Genomic DNA, 24,767 nt, shown 5'->3' with positions numbered 1-24,767 from the left:
TTCCAGACAAAAAGGATTGAGGTAATGGAGTGGCCAGCTCAACCCCATTGAAAACGTGTGGGGTGACATTAAAAATGCAGTTTCTGAAGCAAAACCCAAAAACTGTGGAATGTTTTTAGTTCATCCCGGGCTGAAATACCTGTTTCTAGGTGTCAGAAGTTGGTTGACTCGATGCAACGCAGATGCGCAGCAGTTATGAAACAAAAGCAAAAACAATGATTATGCAACTAAATATTACTTCAGTACTTTAAAGTGAAGTTACATCTTGAAAAATAGCTTCAGTTTATACAGTAATGTTTGAGTTTGAAGAGAAAAATGATTGTTTTAACAGATTAATATTCCTTTTCTATGCTTCCTGTAAAAGAACAACACAGACTTGATAAAAATTTGATTTGGAATTGAATGTGTAATGTTTCCACTACATTTGAAATATGGAACTAAAAGCGATTAAAAAATAGTTGCACTTTATTCACTTTTTTTTAACGCACTGCTATTTATTTGAATGCAGCTGTATTGTTGCTGCCTACATTTGAAATGGACCATCCCCTGTGACATGTAAAACAATGGCCGGTAAATGGATGGGTTCTGCTCTGAGACGAGAGTTCAGCCCCATGAGCCTATCATTATTTATAAATGACAAATGCATTAATAAAAATGTTAATACACCTATGTATAGTTAGGGTTGTATAGTGTTGACATGATTGCATTGTACAAAGAGTCATAATGCTTGTGCTTTTAGTTTTGAAATTCTGATTTGGCCTGTACAGAAAGTTGTTATGGGTGTTCATATGACAGACCTGCCGATTTCATTTTTTTTGTCCTAGCTTTATGGTAATGGCTCTCAGATATGATAACCTCCACCTCCCCCTTTTTAAAAAAAGGGCTAAGGAGCAGGGAAATGTTAATGCATGTGTCCCGTAGTAAATTATAAAATCCCAGTGTTTCGCAGAGATTAAAACCAAATTCATCCTTCCAGATTGTTTAAACAAGTTATGATGAAATGTATTTGAACTGAGAAACCGAAAAGTTCTGAGGCGTAACTACAGTACGAAGCGGTTGGGCCGGGGTCACAGGGTGACTGAGTCTATCAGCCCTGCGTGGAAGTCGCTGTGTTACCGTGACAGCGCACCATGGTAACGGCTGTCTGTCTGTCTCTGAGTCAGACACCCACCTGTGGTTCGCCCAGAGAGGCTAACGTGCTAACGTGCACCGAGCTGCCGGGGAACACCAGAAGGCCTCTCATTGGTCCTTAGTCTGCCCAAAAAAACAACTGCACAGGCAGCCTGGTTTGTATGCTAACTTTATTTATTTGTTTATTTATCCGGGACGATACACTTCACATCGTTTCAGGTTTACAAAACAAGCACCTGATGCACTACAGATTGGGTTTCTAGTTAGATCTAATTTGCAACCCCTCTCCCTGTATGCCTCCCTGCTGTTTAGTCTCTCTGCTGTTTAGTCTCTCTTCTGGTCGGTCTATCAGCCGGTTGGTCTATCAGCCGGGTGGTCTATCTGCCCTTTGGTTTTATCTCAGCTGGTTGTACAGAATAATGTGCAAGGTGTAATTTTTGGTTGGCACATTGACAATAACAAAACATTGGCATTAGCTGGGATCTTGTTTTTCTTCCATTTTGGTACCAATAGTTTTGTGTTTCTATTTTGTGCTTCTTGCTTTGTGGTCTCGAGGTCGATTTATTTGAGAGCCACAGAAAAGTGTGTGTGACTCTTGATGGGCTGTTTCATGTTTGTCATTCAGCTGAACGTTTTTCTACTTTGGTTTATTCAGCACTTGCTTGTGTGTTTGTGCTTCTCCCTGTGAAATAATGTGTAGGACAATGTCGTTTGATGTAGGAGGCCTGGGGTTTATTGCGTCAGAGCGAGTTTTAACAAATAGCAAATGATGTGGATTAGTTTCAGAATCTGTCATGGTTCTGCCATGTCTTACTCACAAAGGGTCTGCACATTAAAGAGTGCTCTTCACACACATACTCAATATTTTTCTCATTTTAATTTTTAAATACTATATATTTTCAATAAAATATGGTGAAACAATCCACTTAAAAATATTCCAGTATCATTCCTAATATTGCTGTATGTATGCATGCATGTCCATCCATTTATAGGGTCCAGTTAAATTATTAAGAATGTATATATACAGTATATAGCACAAAACTGTGTCTGGTGATGGGATTTGTATTACAATTGTACATATTTCATAGTAAAATTGGTTATTTTTATGTTTATGTATATATATGCTTGTGTTAATTTGCCTCTTTAATATGAAATACATACTGGGAAATTGAATGTTCTTTTTCAGTGTTGAGAAGCAGCGTGATTGTTTTTAAAAGTTAAAAGTTTAGAGAGGGACAGTTAAGGTCCTAGCTTTTGTTTACATTGACTCGACTTTGCGGAGGCTGTACAAGACTTGTGAAAAATACGTTGTGGTATAATTAATTCTTTTTTTTTTGTGCGTTCGAGTTCGAGTTTCAGTATTGATCATTTAGGTTGCCAATGTGTGGGAGGATCGTCTCTATCGGACCGTTATCTGCCTTTGTCAAATACCAACCATCTCTTAATTTACCTTCTGTCCAATTATCTCTAAACTGCAAAGATAATAGAAAGATAGAAAATACCCTGATGCCTCATTGCAAATTCACGGTATTTTCTGCGCTTCACCTTTCTAAATAATTTCTGCCTTGTAATTTCTCCTCCTGAATTTCACTTGAATGTGATTTGTTTGGACTTAAATTTTCTGTACAAAAGGACCTCAGTGGTGGCACTGAGTGAACTTTATTCGGCTGGGCTTTTTGTAGCTGAGCAGTGTGAGGTGAAAAATGAGACTAGTCTTCTCAAACCGGCTCTTTGTTTAACCACGGAGCCCATCAAAGAACTCGCCAATCTGCAGAGTCGCCTGTGACTAATTTTGATAATAGAAAAATGCGTAGTAAACCGTGTTTCTCGTTCGATAAGCACCGTCTCCTTTCCTCCACAGTGTCATGGTTGAAAGGTTGAAATTTTGTGGATCTTTTCAGGTGTTTTTCTTTTTTTTTTTTTTGTTCTTTGCATAGAATGTGCAAGTATTGGGTCAGCCTTGTACAGGTTATGCTTTCACAAGAATAATATATTTTATAATGCATAATAATATCTATTGGTGCATAAAATAAAATTGATTAAAGATCTGTTGTATGCTGTTTTATATTAAAGCCTCCTGTGTCTCCCCAGATATGTTTCAGCTTTGTTTGAAAAGGCTACCTATCTTTCTGCCCCAGCATAAATGCTGTTTTAATTATGGAGATGCAATCCTTATTTTGCTGTTTGTATTTAATGGTTGTTTTTTATATAAATAGAGAAAAGTCATTGTGAAACTGTGATGGTTTGGGCGATAATATTACAGCCGTGAGGGGAAATTTGCCTGATGAAAATGTTCTTTCACAACCCACTCAAGTTTCGATAGGAAAATCTTTAACCTTTCAGCAAACAACTAATGCCTTAAAAAAACCCTGTTTTTATCGCTCCCTTTTCACCAAGATATTGGTGTCTTTTTGAAAGTGGCCCCATATTTGTAGATTATTTTTATGCAACATTCTCTTCAAAATATCAAGGTGTGAAGAATATATTTACACTGCCCTATATTTTTATGGTCTTTATTTTGAGCTGCTAGAAGTATTCCTTTGTTAGGTAATTTATATAAAACATCAGGCCCAAGCTATTGTGTTTTATTTTCCTCTCTTAGTGTGTTGTAATAATAATAATAATAATAATAATAATAATAATAATAATAATTCCTTCTATTTGAGTCAGGGTAATATGTATTTTTTTTATGTGCAAACAAAATAAAAAACAAACAGGTGAGCTGGGAAGAAGTTAGTTCATGCTGTTTCTAAAGCCCCACAGTCTCATCGATGTTACTGTACATTTTGGGTACTATGTCTGACTCCTATTCTTTGATATTTTTGGCTTGGTGCCTTTTGTTTTCCTACATGTTTGTTTATTTTTTTGGATAGCAACATGGATTACAATCTGAACACTTCAGGTCTCTATTAGAACCAAGCCTGCACATCCCTGTGCTCCACACTGCTGCATATGAGTGTTATGATGTGTTATGGTGTGTTGTTGTGTGTTGTTGTGTGTTATGGTGTGCTGTTGTGTGTTATGGTGTGTTTTTGTGTCCTCGGGGGCTGGGTGTTCAGTCTTTGCCATGAGAACTACTTCCTGGATTTGAGCTGTTCTCTTCAGCTGCTCGTTCTCCTAGCACGCTGATATTAGCCGCTCACTTCCTGTTTGAAGCTGCTTTGTTTACCATTGAAGGTGCTATTTTTAAATCTATTTTACCAGCAGTTTGTTCAAACATATCCCCCTCCCTCTCAGCCCGACGAGCAGGCTGTGTTCGGGGGGCACGGGGGGCACACGGGGGGGGGGGGGGGGGCGCATGGGGGCACATGGTCTGAATTAAAAACCTTCTGCAAACCTTCAGAGTTACACATGCATGTACTGTACACACAGTTCAGAAACACAGTGCATGTGACACAAGCAATCATTTGTAGGTACAAATCACAAGGATCATTGTACTATTCTGTATGTTGTTGTGCTACATATTACAGTGTACTGCTACATGTGCGATTGCTAAAGAGTGTGGGCTCTGTGTCTGCTTGGCCCAGTGCTGCATGTTAAATAGCAGGTGTTGACGGAGTAGGCGTTAATGTTGATTCTGAATTCAGTTAGCTGACTGTCACTGTGCTCTGCCCCTCTGTGAGTTCTAGTTTATGTCCATGGGCATGACTGCGTGTGTGTCTCTCCACCGGTGTGTTTGACAGCACGTGAATTTCACTTCGGGGGCAATGCTGCACGTTCAGCAGTAAGGCTGACTGAAATGTAAGCGTAGTCTAAGTTTAATGCTGAGGAAAGTGGGCTTGTCACACATAAGTTGTGTGTTTAACCTTTTGAAGAGCAGGTTTTCCCAAGTCAGTGTTCTACAACTCGCCAGCAGTGACTGTTACATTACATTATTGGCATTTGGCAGACGCTCTTATCCAGAGAGACGTACAGTTGATTAGACTAAGCAGGAGACAATCCTCCCCTGGAGCAATGCAGGGTTAAGGGCCTTGCTCAAGGGCCCAATGACTGTGCGGATCTTATTGTGGCTACACCAGGATTAGAACCAACAACCTTGCGTGTCCCAGTCATTTACCTTAACCACTACGCTACAGGCCGCCGACTGTGACATGCGCATGTTTCTGACCTCACACCTGAAGGGGTTAAAGGGTATGATTCCAAGATGGGGCATTGCAGTTAAACCCTTAAAGTGCGTGGCCTGAATTGGTTCAGTAAATGTCCACATGTATAAATACATTGTTAGTAAAATTGTAAGCCGTGCGATGTAATTGGTCTGTCTCTGTTCTGCAGTGTCTGTACGGAGCGATGACCAGGGGGACTGAAGGCGGAGCACGTCACTCCCCGGTGAGACCGTGGGGGGGGGGGGGAGGGGTGACGATGACACAGTGAGTATGTTCCTCTGTTGTTTTATTACCTTACTGTACCTATGACAGCCACTGAGCATGCCCAGATCAGCGCTGTGTGACCTGTCACACTGAGCATGCCCAGATCAGCGCTGTGTGACCTGTCACACTGAGCATGCCCAGATCAGCGCTGTGTGACCTGTCACACTGAGCATGCTCAGATCAGCGCTGTGTGACCTGTCACACTGAGCATGCCCAGATCAGCGCTGTGTGACCTGTCACACTGAGCATGCCCAGATCAGCGCTGTGTGACCTGTCACACTGAGCATGCCCAGATCAGCGCTGTGTGACCTGTCACACTGAGCATGCCCAGATCAGCGCTGTGTGACCTGTCACACTGAGCATGCCCAGATCAGCGCTGTGTGACCTGTCACTCTGAGCATGCTCAGATCAGCGCTGTGTGACCTGTCACACTGAGCATGCTCAGATCAGCGCTGTGTGACCTGTCACACTGAGCATGCCCAGATCAGCGCTGTGTGACCTGTCACACTGAGCATGCTCAGATCAGCGCTGTGTGACCTGTCACACTGAGCATGCCCGGGTCTCATTCAGCATTCAGTCTGAATTCTGTGCTGAATTCAGCTGCGCCGATCAGTGCACCAACCGCAAGCTGGTCGGGGCCTTGCATGGCAGCCAATCGCCGTCGGTGTGTGAGTGTGTGTATGAATGGGTGAATGAGAAGCATCAATTGTACAGCACTTTGGATAAAGGTACTTTATAAATTCCAACCTTTTACCATTTACCATTTACCATATACCATATACCATATACCATTTACATTATAACCATATACCATATACCATATACCATTTACATTATACCATATACCATATACCATATACCATTTACCATTTACCATTTACCATATACCATATACCATATACCATTTACATTATACCATATACCATATACCATATACCATATACCATTTACATTTACCATTTACATATACCATATACCATTTACCAACACTAAACACCATCTCTTTCCAGGGGAGTAATCTGCCCCTGCACATATTGAGAATGAAAACATCACAGAACTGATCTGCGTTAAATTAATAAGGAATGTTCATTCTGTGTGGCCTGAGTAGTGGTTTCAGACAAATACGTTTCTGAAAGCAAGTTAGACAGCAATGTAACAAATGAGGTAAGACAGTTTGACTCAGTTCAAGATTAGCCAATGTCGTAAAAAAAAAAAAAAAGTGGTAAAAAAATGTATACAGTCAGGTCCATAAATATTGGGACATTGACACAATTCTCATCTTTGTGGCTCTATACACCACCACAATGGATTTGAAATTAAATGAACAAGATATGCTTTAACTGCAGACTTTCAGCTTTAATTTGAGGGTATTTACATCCAAATCAGGTGAACGGTGTAGGAATTACGACAGTTTCTATATGTGCCTCCCACTTTTTTTAAGGGACCAAAAGTAATGGGACAAACTAACAATCATAAATCAAACTTTCACTTTTTAATACTTGGTTGCAAATCCTTTGCAGTCAATTACAGCCTGAAGTATGGAACGCATAGACATCACCAGACGCTGGGTTTCATCCCTGGTGATGCTCTGCCAGGCCTCTACTGTAACTGTCTTCAGTTCCTGCTTGCTCTTGGGGCATTTTCCCTTCAGTTTTGTCTTCAGCAAGTGAAATGCATGTTCAATCGGATTCAGGTCAGGTGATTGACTTGGCCATTGCATAACATTCCACTTCTTTGCCTTAAAAAACTCTTTGGTTGCTTTCGCAGTATGCTTCGTGTCATTGTCCATCTGCACTGTGAAGTGCCGTCCAATGAGTTCTGAAGCATTTGGCTGAATATGAGCAGATAATATTGCCCGAAACACTTCAGAATTCATCCTGCTGCTTTTGTCAGCAGTCACATCATCAATAAATACAAGGGAACCAGTTCCATTGGCAGCCATACATGCCCACGCCATGACACTACCACCACCATGCTTCACTGATGAGGTGGTATGTTTTGGATCATGAGCAGTTCCTTTCCTTCTCCATACTCTTCTCTTCCCATCATTCTGGTACAAGTTGATCTTTGTCTCATCTGTCCATATGATGTTGTTCCAGAACTGTAAAGGCTTTTTTAGATGTTGTTTGGTTCTGGTCTTCCTGTTTTTGAGGCTCACCAATGGTTTACATCTTGTGGTGAACCCTCTGTATTCACTCTGGTGAAGTCTTCTCTTGATTGTTGACTTTGACACACATACACCGACCTCCTGGAGAGTATTCTCGATCTGGCCACACCTAATGTTTTTGCTATCTCTCTGATGGGTTTGTTTTGATTTTTCAGCCTAATGATGGCTTGCTTCACTGATAGTGACAGCTCTTTGGATCTCATATTGTGAGTTGACAGCAACAGATTCCAAATGCAAATAGCACACTTGGAATGAACTCTAGACCTTATATCTGCTCCTTGTAAATGAGATAATGAGGGAATAACACACACCTGGCCATGGAACAGCTGAGCAGCCAATTGTCCCATTACTTTTGGTCCCATAAAAAGTGGGAGGCACATATAGAAACTGTTGTAATTCCTACACCGTTCACCTGATTTGGATATAAATACCCTCAAGTTAAAGCTGAAAGTCTGCAGTTAAAGCACATCTTGTTCGTTTCATTTCAAATCCATTGTGGTGGTGTATAGAGCCACAAAGATGAGAATTGGGTCAATATTTATGGACCTGACTGTATGTCAGGTGGTGCTTTTATTAAAACCTTTTACAATTATTCCCAAAAGTGGACTAGATTCCTTCAGTTTATACCAGATCGTCACTCGATGTTTGTGTTTGTGTGCATTTATTGAATGCTGGAAATAATTAGTATATTAGCTCACATGCTGTGGGGTGTTGCCGTATTGCCCAGTGCACATGCCTGCTCTGTAGAGGATGAGTCAGGCCCTTTGAGAAAAGGTCCAAATCTTAAATAATCTGCCCAGTGGCAAGCACATTGCACATTGTTTGACATACAGTAGGCATTGTACATGGCTGTAGCATGTTGTCAGAGACCTGTGCTGATACACCTTGAAGGAGAGCAGGCTTATGTTAGCGTTAGGGCTGATCAATTTCATTTCCTGTCTTTTAAGGCTTTCTGCAAATGCAAACGTTTCACTTAAAACATATTTTTGTGGTTCTTCTTATTCTGATCTTGATAATATATTTACATTCCGTATGTTGCATTATATTATATTTCCATATAGCTTAAGATGGACCTGCAGTATGTTGTTCTGCTGTGCAGAAAGATTTCTGGGGAGTTGGACCGGTTGGATGAACAGGGACTTTAATAGCATGTTGTTTGGAATGTGCAATATTATATTGCTTAGCAGGAAGGTTAATGTAATAATAATAATAATATACCTTTATTGAACCCTGTGGGGTACTTTGTCCTCTGCATTTGATCCATCCTAGTCACTTGGAGCAGTGGGCAGCCACAGTGCAGCACCCGGGGAGCAATGTGGGGTTAAGGGCCTTGCTCAAGGATATATATATACATTTTTTATGGTGGCTAGACTGGGATTTGAACCACTGACCTTGCGGCTCCCAGTCATGTACCTACCACTACGCTACAGGCCGCCTGTGCCGGTTATGCAGTGATGGTCAGTTTTACAATGCAACAGCTGTCGTGATACTCTCGTGATACTCTCTCACTCTTCTGATACTCATTTGTACTCAAATTGTTCTATAAAGACCAATAAACAAATGGTTTCAGTTCAGTGTGCGTTGGCAAAATGCATTCTATGGATTACACTGTACGCTTTAGATGGGTTTGGAATGGAGACATGGAGAAATGCTCTCCTCTCTGCTCTCTCCTCTCTGTTCTCTCCTCTCTCCTCTCTCCTCTCTCATCTCTGCTCTCTCCTCTCTCCTCTCTCATATCTGCTCTCTCCTCTCATCTCTGCTCTCTGCTCTCTCATCTCTTCTCTCTCCTCTCCTCTCTGCTCTCTGCTCTCTCCATCCCTCTGCTTCAGCAGTAGTGTGACGATGTGCTGACCGTTACAGAAAGGTATGGTCTCCTCTCTCCTCTCTCCTCTCTCATCTCTGCTCTCTGCTCTCTGCTCTCTGCTCTCTGCTCTCTCCTCTCTGCTCTCTGCTCTCTGCTCTCTGCAGTAGTGTGACGATGTTGTGACCGTTACAGAAAGGTCTGGTCTGGCCTTTCCTCCCTCTAACACTCTCACAAGTTGTTTTGATGTCCAAAAAGTATTATTGGAGTACAAATAATCAGGCGCTACACTGTACATATAAGATACTAGAAATATCTGCTTCCTGAACTCAATGTTTTTTCTTTAGGTGGTGCAGTGTTCTTCTGAAAAGAGTTCTGAAGAAATTGTTCATCGTTAAGGTTAACTGAAAAGTGACATTTATTAAACCAACCAAACAAAAAAACCACAAACAGTTGAAAACAAAGTGATACTATTGGTTTGCATAACCTCACTGCCGTCAGCATAGAGGAGAGAAATGTAATCCCAATTTCACTGAAGCTGCCGATAGTTTCTCTGAGGGTCATAGGTCATGTACGCCATGACTCCCTCCTAAAATATGCTGCCACTGAAGTTCATTAAACAAAATGTAGCAATACATTTAAAGTATAAATGAACAAATTGAACAAATTTTCCAAACAGAAACAATGGGGAAATGCGGACCCGATTATTAAAAATAATAATACATGTACCACATAATATTGAAATGTATCTCAGAGCCTTGTATTTAACGGGTGTTACATCCATAACGACATGAGGTGTGCATAGTCATAAGCTGAGTTGTGTGATTGTTTGATCAGTTTACCTGTTTGGCCTCAAACAGCCTACTCTTTCATTGTGACAGTTAGTGGAATTCATTTTGCAGTACATTTCCTCTACCTAGATGTGTTTCTACCACTGTAGCTGAAATGATAAACATTATTAATATTGGTGATGAGTGGCCAGTCATAATCGGCAAGAAATGATTGCCCAATAAAGGCTGTTAAACGGCCTGTGAGGAGTGGTGTTGTGGAAAAGCCGGCTGTTTCAGGAGGGGGCGGACAGGGCCATGGCACGCACTCTGCACTGGGTTTGGGCTCCTCTTGTTATTGTCCCATCCTGCCCTGTTCGTACACAGCGCTCAGTACGAGTTGGGCGAGTGCGGGGAATGGTACATGTTTTCCTGAGATGAGCTAGCCTGTCAGCTAGGTAATGCTAGCCGGCAAGAAGAACCTGAAAGACTGGTTTCTGCTGCATTGCTGAAAAACAGCCCAGCGTTTGCCTGACTGACAGAATCCATCCAGAAACCGTCTGAAACATCAAGCTCAACGTCTGCATCCAGACCAGCCCGACCTCTGACCTCTGACCCCTGACCCCTGACCCCTGACAGGAGTGAGGACAATGTTAGAAAATACTGCTTTGCAAAACAAAACACATCTTCTGTGCTGTTTTAAGGCAAATTATGCGTGAATAGTCCACACTGTGTGTGTGTGTGTGTGTGTGTGTGTGTGTGTGTGTGCGTACATGTGTGTGTGTGTGTGTGTGTGCGTGAGCGAATGCTAACTTAAAATAGAAAACAGTTGTAAAATAAACAAAATGTTTAATTTCACTTGCCTGTAAAGCACTTTTACATTTTTACAAAGTGTAATTCATTGTACGTATAAATAATTACGATTATAATACTTGGCAATATTTCATGTAATATATTTTTTAAATAGCATGTTAAAATGACAATATTAAGAGAATCACAGAAAGAAAATGAACATTATGCGCAAAAGGGAATTAGCATTGTGTTAGCATTAGCTTTCTTTGAAAAATTACAATTATTTAAAATATTTAATTTAATATACCTTTATTTTAAAGTAAATAATATTGCATCGTAAGAAAAAATCACATTGTTTCCAAACAGTGTACAGTGAGCATGCATTTCTCAACCTTATTTTCTCCAGATTAAATTAAAAAAGCCAACAATCAATGTTTGGCGAATCATCTGTATTAATATTAGAATTGTCCTTCATAAAACCATATTCCTGCATGCAGGGCCCTGTGATATTTCAGAAATATGCTCAATCTCTTACTGTGACTTACAGACAGCGAAGGGATGATCTGGTGTAACTCTTGAAAGATTTTTTATTGGTGGTGACTGTGAGATTGTATTTTATTTTTTTACAACCTTTATTGTGCTTTAAAAGAAACCATTGTCATGAGTATGTGGTGTTTATGATTTCAGCTTTATTTCTGGGTGATATACAGAGGGCAATACGCATTACGTCACCTCTCAGGCATTCATTAAATGGTCTCATCCAGAGTGATTTACGCAGCTTTGATAGTGTTCATTTACACAGCATTTCCTGTAAACTGCAGGTTAGGCACCTCACTCAAGGGCTCAAAGGTGGTGTCTTATCTGGGAATCAAACCTACAACCTTCCGGTAACAAACACAGTTCCCTACCCATTAAACTACAGTGCTGCCCACCTGTAGTGAACACAGATAGTGGCAGACCCAGCACATCGGTCTCCTGGAGCCGTGAGGAAAGAGGCTAACTAAAGCACGTGCAAGTTTCAATAACTACAGCATCATGAAAATGTATTTGCCCCCTTCCTGGTTTCCTGTTTCTGTCACAACCCAACACTGCAAAAAAGTGTCCGTCTTAACAAGCCTTTTAGTTCTGTAATATGACTGAAGATTCTTCTTTCTTTCCCTCGAGTAGAACATATTAGCTTGATTTAAGCAAATGTTTGCTTGACTTGTGACATTTTCAGATTACATTGGCAAGTCTTGAGATGAGTCATAATGGTCACACCTCATTTCCGATATTTTGTCTTATTTAGCAAAAAGGTAAAGGAACTAAAATACGTTTTGTTGTTTCTTTTGCAGTGAAGAGAGGGGCTGTGGCCAGGCCTGAAACAGACTGTAATTTCTCTGAAGCAGGCCTGCACGGGAGAGCCAGCCCAAATTCACCACAGAGATGTGAAAGACCGATATGAAATTATACAAAGCTTTTGGTTGTGATTATTGCTCCAAAGGTGGTCCAACCACTTATTAAGTTTAATGTGTAAAATTGAATAAACTCAGTAACATAACGTGTCTTTCCTCAGGTTCCCTCTCTATAATATCATGTTTTATCTAAAGATCTGAAAGCGTTCGGTGTGACAAATGCTCAACAATAGGAATTCAGGAATCAGGAAGGGGGCAAATACTTTTTCATGGCAAGAAAGTTAATCAATAACCAAAACACACATTCTGAATACATACAGAATACATATGCAAGAAGAAAGACATAAAAACATACAAATATGATTAAATGAATTGGGATACTGGTGATTTGGCACATGCAGTGATACAGGTGATTTGGCACATGCAGTGATACAGGTGATTTGGCACATGCAGTGATACAGGTGATTTGGCACATGCAAGGATACGGGTGATTTGGCACATGCAGTGATACAGGTGATTTGGCACATACAGTGATACAGGTGATTTGGCACATGCAAGGATACGGGTGATTTGGCACATGCAGTGATACAGGTGATTTGGCACATGCAGTGATACAGGTGATTTGGCACATGCAGTGATACAGGTGATTTGGCACATGCAGTGAATCAGGTGATTTGGCACATGCAGTGATACAGGTGAATTGGCACATGCAGTGATACAGGAGTGCTTTGCTCTGGAACACTGCTTTCCCGGTGACTCAGCAGTTTTTGTTCGTGAGTGTTTATTTTTATATACATTACTGTGTAAAAGTCTTAGGCACCTGCATAATATTCTGTACAGATACATAATTCAATGAAAGGTCCTAAATAAACGTACTATACATTTTACATTATTTTTAGTAATTTGCTAGAATAGTTAAAAAGTGAATCAAATCAATATGTTTGTGACCACCCTTCGGCATTAAAACTGCATCACTTCTCTGAGATAGCCAACGCTGTCCTGCAGTTCTATAAGACACAGTTCTTCTGCAGACTTTGGTTGGATCATTGCTTCTGATCTTGACTACTTTTTTTAATCTAAAAAGTAGTCAATTGCTTACAGTAAACTTTTAAAAATTAAATACAAAAATGTCTGTACAATTAAATCTTTTGGAAAATGAATATTTGTAAATCTCAAATGTGTACTTTTATACTAACACACACAAAAATAAACATATATATAATAAAGTCAAGGGTGCCTCAGACTCTATATTACTCTATATTACATATAGTACTGTATATTACAAATTTGTGTTCAATTTCCTGGGCAGATAATATTAGATAATCGTACAAATGTAAGCTTGTTTTAAGTTACTGTTTGCTTGACAAGTGAAATGTTCTTTTTCCGTTGTCAAATCTTAACATGAATCAAACTGTCTAAGCTAATTGGCAATATTTTCATCTTATTTAGTAAAAAAATGTTAAAGAAAGTCTCAATATAAAACCAAAACACTTTCTGTAATCTCATCTTTTAGCACCAGACCCATGTACCCAGGTGGAGGTGTAGACACAGGTGGAGGTGTAGACACAGGTGGAGGTGTAGAGACACAGGTGGAGGTGTAGAGACCGGTGGAGGTGTAGAGACACAGCGCAGGTGGAGGTGTAGAGACAGGTGGAGGTGTAGAGACACAGCGCAGGTGGAGGTGTAGAGACAGGTGGAGATGTAGAGACACAGGTGGAGGTGTAGAGACAGGTGGAGGTGTAGAGACACAGCGCAGGTGGAGGTGTAGAGACAGGTGGAGATGTAGAGACACAGGTGGAGGTGTAGACACAGGTGGAGGTGTAGAGACAGGTGGAGGTGTAGAGACCGGTGGAGGTGTAGAGACACAGTGCAGGTGGAGGTGTAGAGACAGGTGGAGGTGTAGAGACACAGTGCTGGTGGAGGTGTAGAGACACAGGTGGAGGTGTAGAGACCGGTGGAGGTGTAGAGACAGGTGGAGGTGTAGAGACACATGTGGAGGTGTAGAGACACAGTGCTGGTGGAGGTGTAGAGACAGGTGGAGGTGTAGAGACACAGTGCTGGTGGAGGTGTAGAGACACAGGTGGAGGTGTAGAGACCGGTGGAGGTGTAGAGACAGGTGGAGGTGTAGAGACAGGTGGAGGTGTAGAGACACAGGTGGAGGTGTAGAGACAGTGCAGGTGGGGGTGTAGAGACAGGTGGAGGTGTAGAGACAGGTGGAGGTGTAGAGACACAGCGCAGGTGGAGGTGTAGAGACAGTGCAGGTGGGGGTGTAGAGACAGGTGGAGGTGTAGAGACACAGTGCAGGTGGGGGTGTAGAGACAGGTGGAGGTGTAGAGACACAGTGCAGGTGGGGGTGTAGAGACAGGTGGAGGTGTAGAGACACAGTGCAGGTGGAGGTGTAGAGACAGGTGGAGGTGTAGAGATACAGTGCAGGTGGAGGTGTAGAGACAGGTGGGGGTGTAGAGACAGGTGGAGGTGTAGAGACACAGGTGTAGGTGTAGAGACCGGTGGAGGTGTAGAGACAGGTGGAGGTGTAGAGACACAGGTGGAGGTGTAGAGACACAGCGCAGGTGGAGGTGTAGAGACAGGTGGAGGTGTAGAGACACAGTGCAGGTGGAGGTGTAGAGACAGGTGGGGGTGTAGAGACACAGCGCAGGTCAGGGGCCTCAGAGTGGCTTCAGTGTTCTCCTGCCTGAGGAGTGGTGGTGGGCCTGCGGTTCCTGCTGATTTTAGTAAGAAGATGGAGATGGTTATTTGTTTATACAGAATCGTGTTGAGTTTGTGAGTTGTGGCCCCGGGCTTGTGGGCCGTATGCTGGTATCTCGGCCCCCTAATGGGTGTGTCGGGTCCCCAGGCCCTCAGCCCGCTGGGCTGGGCCCCCGTAATTAGTGTGTCAGGTTTCGCCTCATGGTCGGGCCCCTTCCTGTTGAGGACTTCTCTCGTTTGTCCACTGACCAATCACATTACCCTGTGAAATGCCTCCACACACACCAGCCAATCACAGCGGGGCTGCCGTCGGCAACCAGCGTGTCCTACAGACTTCACGCTATAAATAGCACGCGGGTGATTTTGGCTGGGAATGGTGTTTTAGGCAGGTATTTTTAGCTTAAAACTTCTGTCCAGTTTGTATGTGGCACACTGCGTGTGTATTTGCCGTGTGTTTGAGCTGTCAGTGTGTTTGACCTGTGTGTGTGTGTGCAGTGTGTTTGACCTGTGAGTGTGAGTGTGTGTGCAGTGTGTTTGACCTGTGTGTGTGTGTGTGCAGTGTGTTTGAGCTGTGAGTGTGAGTGTGAGTGTGTGTGCAGTGTGTTTGACCTGTGTGTGTGTGTGTGTGTGTGTGTGCAGTGTGTTTGACCTGTGAGTGTGAGTGTGTGTGCAGTGTGTTTGACCTGTGAGTGTGAGTGTGTGTGCAGTGTGTTTGACCTGTGTGTGTGTGTGTGTGCAGTGTGTTTGACCTGTGTGTGTGTGTGTGTGTGTGTGTGTGTGTGTGTGTGTGCAGTGTGTTTGACCTGTGTATCCAATGTGTTTGACCTGTGAGTGTGTGTGTGTGCAGTGTGTTTGACCTGTGTGTGTGAGTGTGTGTGTGTGCAGTGTGTTTGACCTGTGTGTGTGTGTGTGTGTGTGTGCAGTGGAATCTGGGAAGAAACACTGACCAGCCTTGGACGGACATGATATTCCTGCTGGGATTGCGCTCTGTTGCTGACACGATACATACAAGCTAAATGAGAAGAGCGTTTCACAACTGAATAGAGGAATGCTTCTGTTTTGGTTGTGTCCAGGAAAGTTATTAGGTATAGTAGATCCAAGAATTTACAAGAGAAATGTAAAAAAAAAAAAAGAAATCTACCAAAAAATCTAGCAAAATTATGTACAAAAGCAATATACAAAAGAATGTACAAAAACAAAATACAAAAATAACAACAAGAGTACAAGAGTCTGCAGAAACAATGTGTAAATACATTTTACAAAAACGGTTCTAGCTGAAAGATATCTTGGGTTAGGGGGTTCTTTACAGTTTGTGTTTTTTTAAATAGACCGTTGTGTCATCTGGTGGCCTGTGTGAAGTGAAAGAGAAGATTTCTTCCACCATTTTGTTTGCTGGTGAAGTGCAGTTATTTTACTGACGGGACCGGTACATGTTAGTAATGTCTGTTCAGTGAATAAAGGATGAAATGATACTGTCAGAACTGAGGAGAAGAGGTCCGAGCGTGGCAAAGGTGACGGATGAACGCACTGAGGTTAACCTGAATCTCCTCTTCCTGTAATTCTTTTTTCTTGCCAGCGTCTTTCTCAGTTGTGTTTGGCATGTTTGTGGGTTGTTTTTAAACCTTTCTTTCCACCGTCTCAGTTTGCTGATCTAATTACTTACTGGGGGGGCTGAACAGTACTCTGAAGTCCTCTGAAGCTCTGCCTAAATTATATATTTGTTTAATATATCAGCAGCAGTGGCAAGGAAAATCTCTGATGGCAGATTCAAGGGGGGAGCCCATCTTCCTCTGGCTGGCTGAGGGTGTGGGTTTTAGGGACCAACACGGCCAGCCACAATGATAAGTCATTTTCCTCATTGGGATATCGCGCGTGTTTGGGATGCAGTGTGTTATTATCAGAAATCTCGCGAGCTTTTCTAACAAGGTGGCTGCAAGTTCAAATCCTGTGTGGGGCACAGTCAGTATAACCATGAGCAAAGGAAGCTTGGAATGGCCTCAGCAGATGTGTGGCTTTACCAGCTGATGTCTTATACATAACAATGAGACTGTCTGCGTCTGCCTGAAATGTGAATCTATGATTGGTTCCTTGTGTTTCCTGTTCAGGGCTCTAGCTGAGGGGGTTAAAATGTGCACACACACACACACACACTCAAACACATACACATACACATACACACACATGCACATGCACATGCACACACACACATATACATGCACACACGCACATACACACACACACACACTCAAACAGATATACATGCACACACACACGCACACACACACACTCAAACACATATTCATCCACACACACACTCATACACACATGTACACACGTACACACACATGCACACGCAACCTCAAACACATATACATGCACACACACACGCATGCACGCACACGCTCACACACATACGTACACACACACACACACACACACACACACTCAAACACACACACACACACATGCACACGCGCATATACACACACACACACACATACACACACACACACACACGCACACGCACATATACCCACACACACACACACACACACACACATACACACACACACACACACACACACACACACACTCACACACACACACATGCATTCAGAGGGAGAAGGACCACAGAGTGGGATCCATGTTGGAAAAAGGTCATTTTACCCACGCTGCTGTGCTGGTACATTATTACAGATTTAGTGGCACAAACACGTGGCGTTCAGACTGCATCTTACACTCTGTGGTCTTACTTCAGGTTTTTGTGTTGATTAAGATTGTCTGGAATTGACAAGTTCAATTTTCTTGCCCCGTTTGTAAATCTTTAAATGAGTAAAACTTCTCACCTCATTGACAGTTTTTTTTTTTTTGGGTCTCATTTTGCAATCATAGAAATAAGACTTATGATACTTGTTAAGACAGACTAGTTTTAGTTTTAGTTTTTTTGCAGTGTCATATAATAATGGTGATGGGAGTGGAGTGAGGCTCTTTCCTCTCCTTTTCCTCTCCTCCATCCTTCTTCCTGTCTCCTTCCTTTCTGATGGCAGAGCTCCTCTCCTCAGTGTGTGTGTGTGTGTGTGTGTGTTTGTGTGTGTGTCTGGGATGGAGGTAGAGCTCCTTTCCTCAGTGTGTGTGTGTCTGGGATGGAGGTGGAGCTCCTCTCCTCAGTGTGTGTGTGTGTGTGAGTGTGAGTGTGAGTGTGAGTGTGAGTGTGAGTGTGAGTGTGAGTGTGAGTGTGAGTGTGAGTGTGAGTGTGTGTGTGTGTGTGTGTGTGTGTGTGGGATGGAGGTGGAGCTCCTCTCCTCAGTGTGTGTGTGTGTGTGTGTGTGTGTGTGTGAGTGTGAGTGTGAGTGTGAGTGTGAGTGTGAGTGTGAGTGTGAGTGAGTGTGAGTGTGAGTGTGAGTGTGAGTGTGAGTGTGAGTGTGAGTGTGAGTGTGAGTGTGAGTGTGAGCGTGAGCGTGAGCGTGTGCGTGAGCGTGTGCGTGTGCGAGTGCGAGTGCGAGTGCGAGTGCGTGTGCGAGTGCGAGTGCGAGTGCGAGTGCGAGTGCGTGTGCGTGTGCGAGTGCGTGTGCGTGTGCGTGTGCGTGTGTGGGTGGGATGGGGGTAGGAGATGTGTATTGAGACGCGTGTCCCTCCTGCCCAGGTCAGCTGCGGTGGCGAGCGTGAGAACAACCCAGAACCTCGGCCCACAGGACACGCATCATCAGGAAGCGCATCATTATGACATCATCACCGCTGGACCGGAATGTGTGGGACTGCTGGGGGCTTGACCTTTCACCCTGTAAGGCAGAGGTGGGCAGCAAGGGCTTTATCTATCTCTGCTTCTCATGCCAACGTCTGGCCTCAATGAGCCCAGCGTTTACACCATCAACATCCTATCAGATCTGAATGCCCGTGGCTGATCTACCCCAGAGTGTGGCTGATCTACCCCAGAGTGTGGCTGATCTACAGCAGAGTGTGGCACTGATCTACCCCAGAGTGTGACTGATCTACAGCAGAGTGTGACTGATCTACAGCAGAGTGTGACTGATCTACCCCAGAGTGTGGCTGATCTACAGCACAGTGTGACTGATCTACCCCAGAGTGTGGCTGATCTACAGCAGAGTGTGGCTGATCTACAGCAGAGTGTGACTGATCTACCACAGAGTGTGGCTGATCTACCCCAGAGTGTGGCTGATCTACAGCAGAGTGTGACTGATCTACCCCAGAGTGTGGCTGATCTACCCCAGAGTGTGGCTGATCTACAGCAGAGTGTGGCTGATCTACCCCAGAGTGTGGCTGATCTACCCCAGAGTGTGGCTGATCTACCCCAGAGTGTGACTGATCTACAGCAGAGTGTGGCTGATCTACCCCAGAGTGTGACTGATCTACCCCAGAGTGTGGCTGATCTACAGCAGAGTGTGGCTGATCTACCCCAGAGTGTGGCTGATCTACCCCAGAGTGTGGCTGATCTACCACAGAGTGTGACTGATCTACAGCAGAGTGTGGCTGATCTACAGCAGAGTGTGACTGATCTACAGCAGAGTGTGGCTGATCTACAGCAGAGTGTGGCTGATCTACAGCAGAGTGTGGCTGATCTACCCCAGAGTGTGACTGATCTACCCCAGAGTGTGGCTGATCTACCCCAGAGTGTGGCTGATCTACAGCAGAGTGATCCCAGTCTGCTCATTTAGCCTGGGGGACGGAAACCTGCACCCCCGGAAGAACAGGAAAATGCATTATTACAAAGGAGGACATTTTTCACAGGAGTGAAAAATGTATTGGTGCTGCTTCTGAAGATGCTGTCCTTTCAAAACATGAGTCGTGAATGTCTTTTTTGTAATAATTTATTATGTTATTACTTTTGTTTTTGCTCTTCTATCTAAGGTGTTGATGAAAAACAAAGTCCATCTCTTAATAGTTCAGTTATAAAATTAAATAAAAAATAGATTTCTTCATTCAACTTGTTTTGTGTTTTTTTTTTTAAACCATACTCTAGAACAGTAGTGTCCTATCATGTGCCACGGAGGGCCGACCAACCACAACACCAACTGATTTCACAAATTAGTTCCCTCCTCTCTGATTGAAGGTGTGTTAATGAGTGAAATCAGCTGGTGTAGTGATTGGTTGAAGGTGTGTTAATGAGTGAAATCAGCTGGTGTAGTGATTGGGTGAAGGTGTGTTAATGAGTGAAGGCTGGTGTAGTGATTGGTTGAAGGTGTGTTAATGAGTGAAGGCTGGTGCAGTGATTGGTTGAAGGTGTGTTAATGAGTGAAGGCTGGTGCAGTGATTGGTTGAAGGTGTGTTAATGAGTGAAGGCTGGTGCAGTGATTGGTTGAAGGTGTGTTAATGAGTGAAGGCTGGTGCAGTGATTGGTTGAAGGTGTGTTAATGAGTGAAGGCTGGTGCAGTGATTGGTTGAAGGTGTGTTAATGAGTGAAGGCTGGTGCAGTGATTGGTTGAAGGGGTGTTAATGAGTGAAGGCTGGTGTAGTGATTGGTTGAATGAACACCTCCATGGCACGTGATTGGACACTTCTACAAATGACAGATCATACAAAGCCATGAATCTGCCGGCCAGCAGGTTGTGTTGGAGTTTTTCAGTCCTGTATCGCTCAGTCACGAACACCGGCCCTGGAGAAAGGTCCCACAAGGCACTGCTTTAGCCCGCGGCTAGAGGCCTGGACCACGTGAGTGTTTGTGTTGCCATGGCACCGTGCGGATGTTTTCATATCGGGTGTGTGAAGGTTATTGTGTTTTATCAGGACACGCTGGGCCCTTCGCCCTGCCAGAACACAAGGCTTTGTGACGGTGTTGTTCGTCTGTTCCTGTTTTCCCCTCAGCTTTGTGTTCTGTGCTGTGATGGGGCCCCACATGTAAACACTACTCTGTCCCATGTGGAAGGTGACACTTCCCGCCCCATGTGGATTACTGTACAAAGGTGCCATAAAAAACACAGCGTCCAGTCTCCAGAGAAAGCCGCACGATCCACATGGAGGAAATGAGTGTTTAAACGAGCCGCTTGGACTTCCGTGAAGCCGTGACGTCGCAGCAATGCGTTTATTCCTCCAGAGCCGCCCCATGAAGCCTAAACGTACTCCAGCGCCATTTTACTCACCTCGTGGGGGGGCTCTGTACACACACCGTCAAAAATAAAAATGACATAAAACACTGGAAATGTGTACAATACGGGACCTTATGAAATAATGATCTGGCCCAGTTCTGGTAAAGCGACCCACTGAGAGAGATACAGACTGAACTGCCCCCCAGGAGAGGAAGTGGCTGTCGGTGACACACGCCTCCTGTCGCGTGGGCTGTCCGTCTCCTCCTGCACGCTGCTCTTTGATGCTCGCGCTGCGAACACTCGTGGAAACACCGCCTGTTCTCAAAACTCCCGTTCAGCGCCGCGCTGTACTCTCCTTCTGTGCTTCATTTCAAAAGTTCAGTCTGGGATTTGATCTACGGCCCTGGTGAGGAAATGAGTTACTGCAGTCGCCGTGCGTGCGCAGATCTGAAACAGCCTGGCAGGCCACAGCTCGCTGCGCGAATCACTCACATAACCAGAGATGAGACACAGATAACTCTTAAAGTACCAGCTTAAACGCTTCAGTTATCATCTGACCAATATATGACCAGGTCCAGAACACTGCAATAGGAGAAGAAATAAGTCAGTCTCAACAAATATTTATATTTTATATTCTATTTTATTGTCTATTTTTGCAGGGACAGTACACAATTAAAAGGTCATTGTAATTGCACCAGTTAGCTAGCAGCTCATTTACATCTGTAGCCCCAGGCGGGAAGACAGCAAATACATTACATAAAACAGCACAATCCATAATCCAAGGCAATCATTGGTGGTGACATGTTTGTAAACACTGCAAAGTTTAAATTCTTACTTCTATTACTATTTAGCAAAATAATACAAAAATATTACAAATGAGGTAAGACAGTTTGACCCATTTTAAGATGTGCCTACAGGGTAAGAAAATTTCAATTTCAAAAGCTATTATAATATATAGCAATATTTTCTTGCAGTGAAATATATTTTAGTTTTTTGCAGTGAACCTGAGAGAGTCCAGATGATCGGCCAAGTGTTTAACCTTCAACACTGTCTGCAGTGTGTGTCTCCGTGTGTCTGCAGTGTGTCTCGGTGTGTGTCTCCGTGTGTGTCTCCGTGTGTCTGCAGTGTGTCTGCAGTGTGTCTGCAGTGTGTCTCAGTGTGTCTCAGTGTGTGTCTCAGTGTGTCTCAGTGTGTCTCCGTGTGTCTGCAGTGTGTCTCAGTGTGTCTGCAGTGTGTCTGCAGTGTGTCTCAGTGTGTCTGCAGTGTGTCTGCAGTGTGTCTCAGTGTGTGTCTCCGTGTGTCTGCAGTGTGTCTCAGTGTGTCTGCAGTGTATGTCACAGTGGAGTGTGTGTCTGCAGTGTGTCTCAGTGTGTGTCTCAGTGTGTTTCTGCAGTGTGTTTCTGCAGTGTATGTCTGCAGTGTGTCTCAGTGTGTGTCTTGGTGCTGTGTGTGTCTTGGTGCAGTGTGTGTCTGCAGTGTGTGTCTTGGTGCTGTGTGTGTCTTGGTGCAGTGTGTTTCTGCAGTGTGTGTCTTGGTGCAGTGTGTCTGCAGTGTGTGTTTTGGTGCAGTGTGTCTGCAGTGTGTGTCACAGTGCAGTGTGTTTCTGCAGTGTGTGTCACAGTGCAGTGTGTCTGCAGTGTGTGTCACAGTGGAATGTGTGTCTGCAGTGTGTGTCTGCAGTGTGTCTGCAGTGTGTGTGTTGCAGTGACTCTTACAGTAGGTCAGAAATAGACCTGTGGGTGGGTGTCGCACAACCAGGAAGCAGTCAGTCTGACATAATCCATAATCCAAGGCAATCATTGGTGGTGACATGTTTGTAAACACTGCAAAGTTTAAATTCTTACTTCTATTACTATTTAGCAAAATAATACAAAAATATTACAAATGAGGTAAGACAGTTTGACCCATTTTAAGATGTGCCTACAGGGTAAGAAAATTTCAATTTCAAAAGCTATTATAATATATAGCAATATTTTCTTGCAGTGAAATATATTTTAGTTTTTTGCAGTGAACCTGAGAGAGTCCAGATGATCGGCCAAGTGTTTAACCTTCAACACTGTCTGCAGTGTGTGTCTCCGTGTGTCTGCAGTGTGTCTCGGTGTGTGTCTCCGTGTGTGTCTCCGTGTGTCTGCAGTGTGTCTGCAGTGTGTCTGCAGTGTGTCTCAGTGTGTCTCAGTGTGTGTCTCAGTGTGTCTCAGTGTGTCTCCGTGTGTCTGCAGTGTGTCTCAGTGTGTCTGCAGTGTGTCTGCAGTGTGTCTCAGTGTGTCTGCAGTGTGTCTGCAGTGTGTCTCAGTGTGTGTCTCCGTGTGTCTGCAGTGTGTCTCAGTGTGTCTGCAGTGTATGTCACAGTGGAGTGTGTGTCTGCAGTGTGTCTCAGTGTGTGTCTCAGTGTGTTTCTGCAGTGTGTTTCTGCAGTGTATGTCTGCAGTGTGTCTCAGTGTGTGTCTTGGTGCTGTGTGTGTCTTGGTGCAGTGTGTGTCTGCAGTGTGTGTCTTGGTGCTGTGTGTGTCTTGGTGCAGTGTGTTTCTGCAGTGTGTGTCTTGGTGCAGTGTGTCTGCAGTGTGTGTTTTGGTGCAGTGTGTCTGCAGTGTGTGTCACAGTGCAGTGTGTTTCTGCAGTGTGTGTCACAGTGCAGTGTGTCTGCAGTGTGTGTCACAGTGGAATGTGTGTCTGCAGTGTGTCTGCAGTGTGTGTGTTGCAGTGACTCTTACAGTAGGTCAGAAATAGACCTGTGGGTGGGTGTCGCACAACCAGGAAGCAGTCAGTCTGACATGTTGCCATGGCAACCCAGCCTTCTGACCGTGAATACAACCAGGAAGTGTCCATCGCCGTGGGAACTATTACATCGCCATGGGGATGTTTTAAAAGAAAACCAGGAAGTCATTTCATATTGGCAAAAGAAATAAAGAATTGTAAACTAGCAAGATTTTTTTTGGACAATTCAGAGATTAGAGTTCAGGAACATGCAACAGGTTTTGTCTCATGAATGGAGAGAGTATAATAATATGTGAGAAAATGAATGTGAATAATTAAACTCATTAAGACTCTTGAAAGAAAGAAATCTGATTTCTCATTTACAGTCAGCCTGAAACATGAATAATTTCTGTCCATCAACCAAGGTTAAAACAAAGCATGTTCAGGGCGGCCTGTAGCATAGTGGTTAATGACTGGAACACGCAAGGTCGGTGGTTCTAATCCCGGTGTAGCCACAATAAGATCCGCACAGCCGCTGGGCCCTTGAGCAAGGCCCTTAACCCTGCATTGCTCCAGGTAGGATTGTCTCCTGCTTAGTCTAATCAACTGTACGTCTGGATAAGAGCGTCTGCCAAAATGCCAATAATGTCATGTAATGTAATTAATAGTTGTGTGTAATGTGTGTCTAAAATTAGTATTTTAAATGCTTTAACTCTTTGGGTGCCAGTAAAATCTGAAACCACTGGAAATTTTCAGTGAAAAGAGTTACTTGCCTATAAAGCAATAATCAGAATTATGAGTGTAATTATTTGTGTAAGTCTGACTATTTAAGTACTTCTGTGACCCAGTCCTGGCAAAGTGACTGTAGGGTCACAGAGATGGCAGGAGGACCTGATCGAGAGACCTT

At 43.6% G+C, this 24,767-nt stretch overlaps 1 long non-coding RNA gene across 2 annotated transcripts in view; it reads left to right on the top strand.

Moving 5' to 3' along the window:
- The window catches only part of LOC133118187 (uncharacterized), a 51,585-nt gene extending 31,523 nt beyond the window's left edge, over positions 1-20,062 (top strand). For both annotated transcript variants that reach the window (XR_009706378.1, XR_009706379.1), the window contains exons 2-3: positions 5,404-5,498; positions 18,769-20,062. This is a non-coding gene — a long non-coding RNA (uncharacterized LOC133118187). The remainder of the gene's footprint in view (positions 1-5,403; positions 5,499-18,768) is intronic.
- The last annotated feature ends 4,705 nt before the right edge of the window (positions 20,063-24,767 follow it).

Source organism: Conger conger, chromosome 18 (genome assembly GCF_963514075.1).
Source record: "Conger conger chromosome 18, fConCon1.1, whole genome shotgun sequence".
NCBI lineage: Eukaryota > Metazoa > Chordata > Actinopteri > Anguilliformes > Congridae > Conger > Conger conger.
Note: the sequence above shows the minus strand (reverse complement) of the source record. Positions and strands in the feature narration are given on the sequence as shown.